Below are 10,650 nucleotides of genomic sequence, written 5' to 3'. Positions count from 1 at the left end.
GTCACGGCCTGGACGAAGGACAGGTCCGCCTGTCCCTACTGCTCTGGGCTCTGGGCTCGAGTCAGAAGCCACAGCTGTCTTGTCTCTGTGCCGGCATCTTACGGGATGCTGAGGCCACCGGCACGTACCCGACGCCCTGTGTCCACGTGACGCTCCGCATGGAGTGGGTGGCAGGTGCACAGAGCCCACCAGTAAAACGGACAGTAAAGTGACAAGGCTAATGTTGGTTGCAGTGATTAACAACGCCTTTGATTTCCAAAAAAGCAATACTCACATTGTTGGTGACGGTTCCCTGTGAGCAGCCAGGCACCCTACCACACTGGCAAGACCGAGGTCTCTAAGCTCTTGTCCAGCCTGGGGCACCCGGAGCGTCACAGCTGCACAGTGCTTCCGTGAAGACAATTCAGACAGACCCAAGTTCAAGTTCTGTTTCTGCCCCTTGTTAAACTGGGTAAATTTTGGCACATTTGCTAACCTCTCTAAACCTCAGAGTGGTGATGCTAGAATCTCTGAATCTCCTAAGTGTAAGTAATAAAATCATGCTCAAGAGGTAGATAAAAGCAAGATGGGTATACGAAGTGCACAACAACATGTTTAAGACCAAAATAGCTCATTAAAATGCCACAAGCAGCACGGGTGAGTGGGAAGAGGACAGAATGAAAAGCCAACTCCGAACTTGGTGAGAAAAAAAAATATCAGAAGACGTTTAGTGATCTAACTGCACTATTATTAATGTTATTATTTATAAAGCATGTTAACTGAGTAAGACATTCTACCAAACACAGACAATAATATGGTCTCTATTTTTACTTAACAATTTCAAAGACATAAAACAAGCCTCCCGATGGTCTGGCCGAGTCCGGTGTTTCGATGGCGCTTTAAAGCCAATGAAGAGCCCAATTCCTGCTGTTCGCGTGCCGTGGGTGTGTGTCCGCCAAGTCGGTGAGTTTCCACACCCCTCCGAAGACCCGGAGCCTGTGGGGGGCGAAGCGGGTAGGGAGACTTGTGGTTAGCTGAACCTTCGTCCCATTACTTCAAAAACAATACTGCAACTAAAATGTCAACAAATAGGAAAAAGAATTACTATTCTGGAAGAATTTGGTAGAAATGCGAGTAAGTGTATAGTGCGGATATAAAGCCAAGTCGTGGCCAACGTATGGTGGGTGCAGAGCCTCAAAGCCTTGCTCCCCGCTGAGCCCATGGGAGGACGGGTCCCCCGACCCGCCTTGGCCAGGCGACCCCGTGGGCCCTCGCGGACCTTGGGTGCTGTCCTGTCGGACCCATTGTCCCCTCTGCGAGGCCGCCACCTCCACAGCCCACTGCGGACGGACACTGGCGACTGATCTCGGCTCCTGCCTGTGCTGAAACCTGAAAATATCGATGTCATAAAGGAGAGTGTTTATAGGGAGCACTCGGGTTGAGTTCCGAATTCTCCGAGATGACAAGGTAGCCGTCGCGACATCGTAGTACCTCCGAGCTAATTGCAGGGACCGTTTTATATTGTGACGCGTTCGTGCCACAGTGTGATGGTGGCACCCGGACCTGTCAAAACAAATAAACTTTCCTTTACTGAACTCTGTTGCACAAAGCACTAAAACAAATCATGGGGTAGAGGCGGGTGTCTACCACACTATCAGCATTTAATGCCTGGAGACAAACAGCGGAAACTTCTAGGAATTTGACTGAAAATGAATTGAATGCAAACGAAAGTCTTGATCAGGGAGACGAGGTTTTGCGAGAGGGTAGCCCATGCCACACGCTCCCGTACAGTTGGGACATCTGGAGTGGCACAGACCATCAGCACACAATTTGCAGCTCGGATGGCCAATGACTCTGGGCAGAGCCTCGGAAGAAATGTCCAGGCCCCGGGTGGCAAAGAAAAGGGAAGGGGGCTAACTGTCAGATTGTTGGGCTGGATTCACTCGGTCACTAGAATGCAGACGTTGCTAGAACATTTGAGCTGGTGCCTTCTACGTTTCAACCAACGATGAGAGAACTGGCCCTAAACCAGGGCGGCAATTAGTACTTGTCGTGGTCAATAAAACCCCAATGTCAAAGGGCGGACACGAATGACGGTGTTTGGGGAGAGAGAAGGCGCAGACATCCGGGTGGGCCCGAGACACCCGACCCAAGCAGACGGGGCACGGGAGAGCCTTGCTGATGGACCACCTGACAGGATGTTTCGGCAGCACTTTAAAAACAAGGTCGCCGTTTTGTACCCAGGGAACCTCCCAGAGAGAGGACAGAATGGTGCTCGGATAGGAGAGCGTAGGTTCTCCTCGGGGCTCTGCTGAGATTAATCATTTTAAGTCGGATTCAATCTCGAGGCCCTTCAAAACAGAAGTGGGTGCGTGGATAATAGATCCACGACACAAACAGCTTTGCCACGACCAAAAACGATCCTGTAGAGAAAAATCTCTAAGCGTGAAGACGTTGACATAATAGATGAAATAAACAGGTTGTAAACCTGTATGTAAAATGTCTCCTTTCGGAGAACACAGTATGTTATATCCCACTGCAGTAGTTACCACATCACACACAAACAGCACCCAGAGTCACGCGGCTGGAAATGCTATCGGCTTCAGTAGGGGCTCTCGGGCTGTTACCTTTTCTCTGCCTTACCTGTCTTTTCTCGTTTTTTTAAACAGTAACCGTTTAGCCTGATACGAAAGGGAAGCCATTTGGAATAAAAAGTAAACTGGAAAGGAAAACTGGACACTGAAAAAAAAATTAAATTAAGTTTTTTAAAAAAGAAAGAAAAAGACAACTGGTTGCTAGTAGTGAAAGCTGAAAAAATAAGCAGAAGCAGAAGCAGAAAAAACCAAACCAGCCAACCCCCAGCACACAGCAGAGGAGGTAAGAGGCAGGTAGGCCGCGGGGGTCGCTCAAGCGGGCCGTCCTCGTCAGCCTGGGATGGCCCCGGTCCACTCGTTTCCAGAGCCTGACGGTGAGCTCCATTCCTGAACCAAACAGAAAAAAGCCTGTCTGTCTGTCTGTCCATCAGCCGCTGGGGGACGGGAGAACATGCCTGGCTTTGGGAAGCGCATCGCAAGGCTTTCAGAGTTCATCGTTGGCCGGGGACAGAGCATACGTAATACTCCACCCACTGGTTATCTTGTTCCCACCAGCTCATCTAGGAGAATACTGTTACTCCGTCTACACTGGGAGGCGACACCACCTGGACTGGAGTTACTCACTGGCCCCACGGGCACTGGCTGTGGTGACGTGTCCTGAAATAACCAGGGGCATGGAGGAGTGGCGTGAAGGCGGCCACACGTCTACAAGACGGCTGCTGGCCGACCCGGGGGATGTCCTGGTACCGGAGGCCAGACAGCTCAGTGTCAGAGGGACACTGAGTCACTTCTGTGGCACGGGGTGACAGGGAGGCACTTGCGATGGTGGCCTCTCCAAAGACGCAGGGTGCCCATCTCCCAGGGACCTGGTGGCATCTTGGGAGGAACAGCAGAGGCTCAGAGCCCGCCGGCCCAGAGACAGAGGCCACCCCAGGGACACCTCGCCTGCCGGCCAAGCTTCCTCTGGTCACTGTTGGACCCCATCAGTGTGAGGGCCATTTCCAAGACATTTCTCCCCGCAAAAAGGATTTCTTTCATTGACCTCATTTCTCCGTGGATCAAGTCCCCTGAGAGCAGGCGGGTGTGGCGGTGCTTTCGGCACCGGATTCCTGCAAATGTCCTTTTATTTTTTTTTCCAAATCACTTGCATGGTTTTGGTGTTGCTGCCAAGACAAACCTATAAAAGGATCATTTTTCAAGAGAGAAAGGACTTGAATGGATGTAGCAGGGACTCGGCTGTGTTCCTGGGTGAGGTCCCTGGAAGCAGGCACCCGCTCCAACCGCTGGGCTGGGGGTCGGCTCTCGCCTTACACACTGGTTGTGCAGATACACGTCCCTGTGTCACTCTGTACAACCTGCCTGTGCTCTCATGCACGTTAGCCAGCACCCCCAGCACCCCTGGAAGAATTGGCCTGGCTTCCTCCCGACCTTCACGCCAGGCACTGTTCCTGCCACAAACATGGCATCAAACCTTTTTCATGCAGAGAAACAAACACCACGCAACTTAGGACATCATGTAACGGGCACGTACCCTCCAATACAGAGCGCAGAGGGGTTGTATCCATTGCTTTACCCCTGACTTTTTACTGATCTAGAGTGTATCGGTGAATGCCTCACAAGGAAGGACACACTATCTCAAAAGAATTGCAGACATCATGCAACGGCTTCTGGACAACATCGCTTTCTATGGCGTGCCATCTCCCTCCCTGCGGAGGCACAGGGGAGAGCATATCTGTGGGTAGAGGGCGACCTGAGCCCTAACCGCAGGTGGACACGTGTCCGCTTCCGGGTGGGGGCTGCAGACTGCAGACGACTCCCTCCTCCCGGAGTCTCTCTGCCCCGGCGTCTGTAAGGCCCCAGATGCGGGCGGAGCCTCCCAGCCCACCCTGGAATCCCAGGGGAAATGGCATATTGGCACGGTGACATTCGTGGGCTGGAACCTGCAGGCAGGAATGAACCGGCTGCGCCAGGAGCAAGGTGCTTGTCCTCCAGGTGCTTGCCGTTGGGATCTTTTGCATTTCTTTGAACATTTGCTGCCTAAAAATCTGACTTCCGTGTCTTTACATAAGAACACAGAGCCCAGGAGAGCCCAGTGTCACTGTCCGCCCACCCCCTGCGCACCCCGGCTGAGGCGCACCCGGCAGCTTCCTCCTTCGGGGACCCCCTGCTCAGAAAGTGGCCCTTTGAGGAGTCAGCCTCACATGTCCCTCAGCCAGGTCCCCACCTCGTCCCATCCGTTACAGAATCTTGCCGTATCCGCCTCCCGACCGCATGGCCACACTGGCCGCCTCCTGCTCCTTCAGTCTCGTCTTACGCTAACGTGCCGTGCCCCTCCCCCATACTCAGGGCTCTGCTCCTTCCAACCCACCTCCGCCCAGCAAGCAGCACGATGAGCTTTTGAAAAATGTCATTCAGATTATGTCATAATCGGCTGTTAAAAACCAAACAAAAACAAAAACAAACAAACAAACAGCATCTGTGTCTCGTGTTTTCACTTAGCGTGAAGACCAGCAGTCCTGGCCTTGACGACCACCGTGTTTCTGGTGTCTCCATGTCTGACTCGACCTCCCTCTTCTCCCCCGCACACGCAGCCCTTCCTTTCCTCCCTCTCGAGTGCTCTTCCCGGGCCCGACGTACGCTTCCGGGCTCAGCTGCCACACGCCTTCAGGGAAGGGTTCCTCCTCCGCTGAATCAGGGGCCCCGTTTCGAAAGTGTGTGTGCAGAGGTGCTCCTGAAATACCTTTTGGGGGTGCCTGGCTGGCTCAGTGAATAGAGCATGAGACTCTTGACTCTGGGGTGGTGGGTTCAAGCCCCACGTTGGGTACAGAGATTGCTTTAAAAGAATAAAATCATTAAAAAAACAAAACCATAGGGCGCCTGTGTGGCTCAGTGGATTAAGCCGCTGCCTTCGGCTCAGGTCATGATCCCAGGATCCTGGGATCGAGCCCCGCATCGGGCTCTCTGCTCAGCGGGGAGCCTGCTTCCTCCTCTCTCTCTGCCTCTCTGCCGGCTTGTGATCTCTCTGTGTGTCAAATAAATAAATAAAATCTTAAAAAAAAAAAAGCCTATTCTGTATGAACAAATATGTAACACACGAAGAGGTCTCAGTCCTCCTCACGTCCAGCTCAGAGGGGCCAGATGCCTTCCTGCCGTCCCGATATATAATTCCTCACCATTCTCCCTTGATTAATTTTTTAAGTTTTCAAAGGGGGAAAAGCAGTTAGACTCACGATGCTTGTTTCAACAGTTTTAGTTACTCATCAGCCGTGTCCAGAATCCCGGTCATCGGGCGGCTCCAGCGGCGAGGCGGAGAAATGGAGGGCTGTGACGTCGCTCCTCGCAAACTGCCTCCTGTCTCGGGCTCACACGCCATTTCTTTAATTCCGTCTTCCAGAAGGCGACTCAAGTGTGTGCTCAGTGTGGATCTCCTTCCTCATTATTTTTGAAAACCTGGAGCAACATTGATCCCTTTCCTGGTACTTCCTCAATTTTCCCCACCCCGCTGAGATCACCGACAGTACTCTGGTCAGCAGGGTGTTCCCGCGTCTCCAGACGGAATCCAGCTGGTGTAGGGCACGTAGGCACATTTCAAACATCTTCGAGAAACGACAATTTCATTTTCCCTCCTTCCCTCCCGCCCCCCAACTCCTCCATCCTTCACCAGAGAGTGCGTCTGCTGTGACGTATCAGACACACACGGCCCTGCCCTCCAGAAGCTTTTCCCGCCATACTAGCTCATGGTCCTATAACCTGTAATTTATCCACAAATAATAAACAAGCTTATCAATGCCGGCCATTTTATATTACAACCACTCACCTACTTGCCTTGCAATGATTTCAGTGACATCTTTCAGCGACAATATAAAATCACCGCAGCACAGCAGGGTACATTGTCCCTTGCTTTATTGCGCTGGACAGACAGTGTGTTTTTCCACAAACTGAAGGTTTGTGGCAACCGTGCACTGAGCAAGTCTACTGGCGCCTCAGTTTCTAAGAGCGCTTGCTCACTTGGTGTCTCTGTGTCACAGTTTGGTAATTCTTGCAATATTTCAAACGTTTTCTTTTTTTAATTAATTAATTAATTATTTATTTGACAGAAAGAGATCACAAGTAGGCAGAGAAGCAGGTAGAGAGAGAGAGGGAAGCAGGCTCCCCGCAGAGCAGAGAGCCAGACACGGGCTCCATCCCAGGACCCTAAGATCATGACCTGGGCCGAAGGCAGAGGCTCAGCCCACTGAGCCACCCAGGCGCCCCATTCATACCATTATATGTGTAATGAATGGTATGACCCACAGAAAGCGAGGATGATGGTTAGCACTTTTTTAGTAACAAAGTAGTTTTAATTAAGGTATACATACTATTTTTTAGACACGATGCTGTTGGACAGTATACTAGTAGACTAGTATACTGTAAAAGTAACTTTTATAAGTACTGGGAAACCAGAAAGTTAATGGGACTCATTTTATTGCAATATTCACTTGACTGCAGCAGTCTGTGACAGTATCTCCCAGGTTCGCCTCTGGTTCTTGCAATGAGGTCATACGCCCCCTGCAATCTTACACTGTAACAGATGTTTCTGGGTCATTTCCTAAAGTAGTACGTACTCTGAGAAAAGAATCTGGAAATCTCCGATGGCAACACACTGCCAAGAGACCATTTACAAATCACAGAACTGATTTAAGTGGCTCTAAATGCATCCCTTTAACCGCACAGGTTTACATTCTAAGTTTCCAGCAAACATTGCAGAAGGGGCTCCTTACTTCGGTTCATTACAAGCTCTCAGACGTCCCGCCGAGGGCCTGATGTCCAGGCACTGCACGGAGGCACAAAGGCAGTTGCGTGGAGGACATTCTACCACATCTGGGCTGCAGTAGCTGCGCTCCACCTAAGGGCTCGGTCCCCACTGGCCCGCACGATCCCCACCCTCACATCGATGCAGATGGGTCTCCTTGAAAGCAGCAGGGCGTCATGGGAGTGGATGTTTGTTCGGGTCTCAGTTCAGCAGGTAATGCTCCCCTCCCCGGCAGCTCTGTCGGAACCTGTTGCCGGCTGCCTTCCTTCACTCCTGTAGGAGAATCGACACCTACGGATACTTTGACCACTTTTTTACTTTTGTCTTTTTCCTTAGGGAGCTCCCACACTTTCCTGGCCTCAGCCGTGAGGACTCACACACAAAGCTTTAGTTTCAATCTTACCTCCTCCCTGAATCTGAGTTCTAATGTTCCAGCTATTTTATTTTATTTTAGGACACTCGTTTACATAGAAGGATGACGGCAGTGATGAGAATGATGATGGTCATGGTGACGACGGTGATATGGTGACGGTGTTGTTGGTGATGATGGCCATGGTGGTGATGATGGTGATGATGATAATGGTGGTGATGGTGGTGGTGATATGGTGATGGTGGTGATGGTGATGATGGTGGTGGTGATATGGTGATGGTGGTGATGGTGGTGATGGTGGTGGTGATATGGTGATGGTGGTGATGGTGGTGATGGTGGTGGTGATATGGTGATGGCGGTGATGGTGGTGATGGTGGTGGTGATATGGTGATGGTGGTGATGGTGGTGGTGATATGGTGATGGTGGTAGACGTATGATGATAATGGTGGTGGTGGTGATGATGTTGATGATGATGGTGATGATAACAGGGCAACAGGGATGACAGATAGTGGTGACGGTAATAGAGATGACGATGGTGACGGTGGTGATGAACGTGATCGTGATGATGGTGGTGATGGCAGTGACGGCAATGACAATGGTGATGATCAGGACGGTGGTGAGGGCGGTAGTGGATACTGACAGTGGCAGGGGTGAGCGTGGTGATGACGATGGTGAAGATAATGAGGATGGTGGTGACGGTGATGGCGAGGGTGGGGGTACCACCAGGACCGCTCTCTCGTGGGAGTGCCTCTGAAGGGGGCATCAGGCCAGGAGCTGACTGACGTGAGGACACATGCTGAGAAAGATCTAAGGAAAGAAGTTTCCAGAAGCACAAATGTTTCGTCAAGGATAATGTTTATCCACCACAAACAGGTAACATACTTCCCAGGGTACAGATGATGTTGCATGTTTACTGACGAGGATATGGAAAATGGAGGATTTGTGTTGGGTTACAGCAGGCTGCCCCGGCCAGGATCCTGGGTGTCGGCAGAGCCGAGGGCACAGAGCTGGCGGAGGGAGCGTCACGACCCTTGCCTGGCAAGAAGAGCCGACGACGTGAGGCCCCGAGCCCCCAGCCAGGTGCCTGCTCCTCTTTGCGATCACTTGTCCTCCATGGCTGGTTCTCAACTTCCACCTTGAAGACAACCCATGAAGACAGGCCCGGCCACGGCCACCTGTGTCAACTCTGCATTCGGTCAAAGGCGCCCTCACCTGGCCGCCGCAGGTCCTCACATCCCCCTTCGTAAGGCACCAAGAGCCTTTGGCAGAGCTGGTCCTCAGGAGGCCGACTGCAGGGAAGTGAGGGCCGCTGCTTCCGCCTCCCGCCATTTCCCGCGCCGCCCCTGGGTCAGAAGGTCTCACCCCAACTGTGACTGTACTTGGGACCTTTGCCTGCCTTCCCCACCAGCGGGACTGAGCGGCCGAGCTCTCCCCAACTGGCTGCCCCTCCAGCCCTTGGTCCTTCTCTCCCTCAGCCTTGACCCCCTTCGCGGGGCCCGTCTGATGTCTTCTCATGGACGCCATCCTCCCAGACTGGGGGAAACCGAGGCCCTGACAACCCTCCTCTGTTCTCCTCCTCCCGACTCCTGGCCTTTCTCTGCTCGTGGCTGTCCTCTCCTTCTGGGGTATGCACGCCTTTGGCGACTGTGTTTCCCCAGAAGAACGTAAAAGCCCCAAAGGGACGGGAGCTAAGCCTCTGATGTGCCCCTGCAGCCCGGGAGCCTAGACCCAAGCGAGACACGCAGCGGGCGCTCATGTCAGACGAAGGCAGGAAGGAACGCCATCCCTGCTCACGGCCAAGGACCACGCAGCCCGAGCCCCTTCACCTGCCCTGACGTCGGAGCTGCCCGGCCAGCAGCCCGCCCGCGCTCCGCACAGTACACGTTTGCTGCAAACCACGTTGAAGAAGGGATGGCTCTGAAATGGGGATTATTTCACGTTCATGTCTGACCACCATCCACCATCTAGTGGTGGGAGAGGGCAACTTCAGGGCGACGTGCTTCTGCAGAAGCACCAGGGAGAGGATGGAGGCAGGGCTGTGGCCACTGGGGAAGGGCTGGGGGGGTTCCAGCACTTGCTCTGTGACCACATCAATTCAGACTCCGGGGTTCGACCCCAGAGCTGCACCCTACCTGTGACTGAGGGAGAGCAAAGGCCAGCCGAGTGGGTCCGAAAGCCCCGCGAGCCACATGGATGAGAGCTTCCGGGGCCGTCCGCGTGTTCGCGGGACGTCGGATACGTTAGAGTGACAGTCCAGGGACTTGCATGTGGCTTCTGACGTCATCAGAGATCAGAACCGCACAGAAGCTTTAACTGGAGAACACAGGAATGCTGTGTTTCCAATGGCCTCAGGACACCCCGAGATCACTCGGGGGAAGTTAAAATAAACCGAGAAGAGTGAGCAATGCAAATCTGAGGGGAGAGGCAGGGTGAAAGGCAGTAGAAATGACAAAGACCCCCGAAGCATGAAGCCAGAAAGACCAACACAACACTTACTGCCTAAGATCACAAAACCCAATAAGACGGCAGACCCCCACGGCTGGCAGTCCGCAACCCCTCCAGACCGCTCTCCAGCAGGATAAACAAGAACTTTGGACAACACAGGAACTAAGAGGTTTTTCAACCTTCAAGTTCTTTAAGACTCTTATTTTAAATTAACTTCAGGCAACTCCCCAACCCAAACCTGAATGTAGCCTCATTCGGCTTTTCACAGCATCCTTGAATAAATGCTTTCTTGCTCTAGGGACCATCCCAAACCGGAGGGTGGTGACGGGGACGAGGTGGGACACAGTTCAGGAACGTGCCAGCCTGCACCGAGCTTCGTGAAGACCTAACAGAGCTTCAGCAAAGCTGGAAACACATGGGGATCCGGGCGGTGGGTGTCCGCGAGCAGGGCTGGCAGGTGAAGGGCGGCG

Source organism: Mustela erminea, chromosome 13 (genome assembly GCF_009829155.1).
Source record: "Mustela erminea isolate mMusErm1 chromosome 13, mMusErm1.Pri, whole genome shotgun sequence".
Taxonomy (NCBI): domain Eukaryota; kingdom Metazoa; phylum Chordata; class Mammalia; order Carnivora; family Mustelidae; genus Mustela; species Mustela erminea.
Note: the sequence above shows the minus strand (reverse complement) of the source record.